At 40.9% G+C, this 680-nt stretch overlaps 1 non-coding gene across 1 annotated transcript; it reads left to right on the top strand.

Moving 5' to 3' along the window:
- Window positions 1-216: 216 nt before the first annotated feature.
- On the top strand, window positions 217-323 carry LOC148545645 (small nucleolar RNA R71). The gene has a single exon (XR_015901644.1). It is a non-coding gene; the product is annotated as a small nucleolar RNA R71 (small nucleolar RNA).
- Window positions 324-680: the final 357 nt, after the last annotated feature.

The raw sequence follows: 680 nt of genomic DNA, 5'->3' as shown, positions 1-680 counted from the left end.
ACTTCCATAACACTTTTCTTCTGAGGGGTCTCAGAGTTCACAGGATTCTTATTGGAGGAATATAAGTATTAGTTGTTAGCAACCAACTCAATAAGCTCAATAGTCTCCTATGGTGTCTTCTTCATGTGCAAAGAACCACCTGCAGAATTATCTAAGCGCATCTTGGACATTTCACATAAGCCTTCATAAAAGATATCCAACTGAGTCCATCTAGAGAACATATCCGGAGGGCATTGCCTAGTCAGTAGCTTGAATCTCTCACAAGATTCATAAAGGGTCTCACCATCCTTCTGTCTGAAGGTTTGAACCTCCACCCTTAGCTTAGTTATCTTTTGAGGTGGGAAAAATTTAGTCATAAATCCAATGACAACCTTGTCCCAAGTATCCAAACTCTCCTTGGGTTGAGAATCTAACCACAGCTTTGCTCTATCCTTCACAGCAAATGGGAAGAGCATGAGTTTGTATACCTCAGGATTCACTCCATTGGTCTTCACTGGATCACAAATCTACAGAAAATTAGAGATAAATTGGTTTAGGTCTTCCTGAGGGAGCCCATGATATTGGCAATTCTGTTGCACAAGAGTAACTAGCTGTGGCTTCAGTTGAAAGTTGTTTGCAGCTATAGGAGGCACCACAATACTTTTTCCATAAATATCTGCATTAGGAGCAGTGTAAGAGCC

The sequence above is a fragment of the Arachis ipaensis genome, chromosome B9 (genome assembly GCF_059453495.1).
Source record: "Arachis ipaensis isolate K30076 ecotype BB chromosome B9, ASM5945349v1, whole genome shotgun sequence".
Classification (NCBI taxonomy): Eukaryota; Viridiplantae; Streptophyta; class Magnoliopsida; order Fabales; family Fabaceae; genus Arachis; species Arachis ipaensis.
Note: the sequence above shows the minus strand (reverse complement) of the source record. Positions and strands in the feature narration are given on the sequence as shown.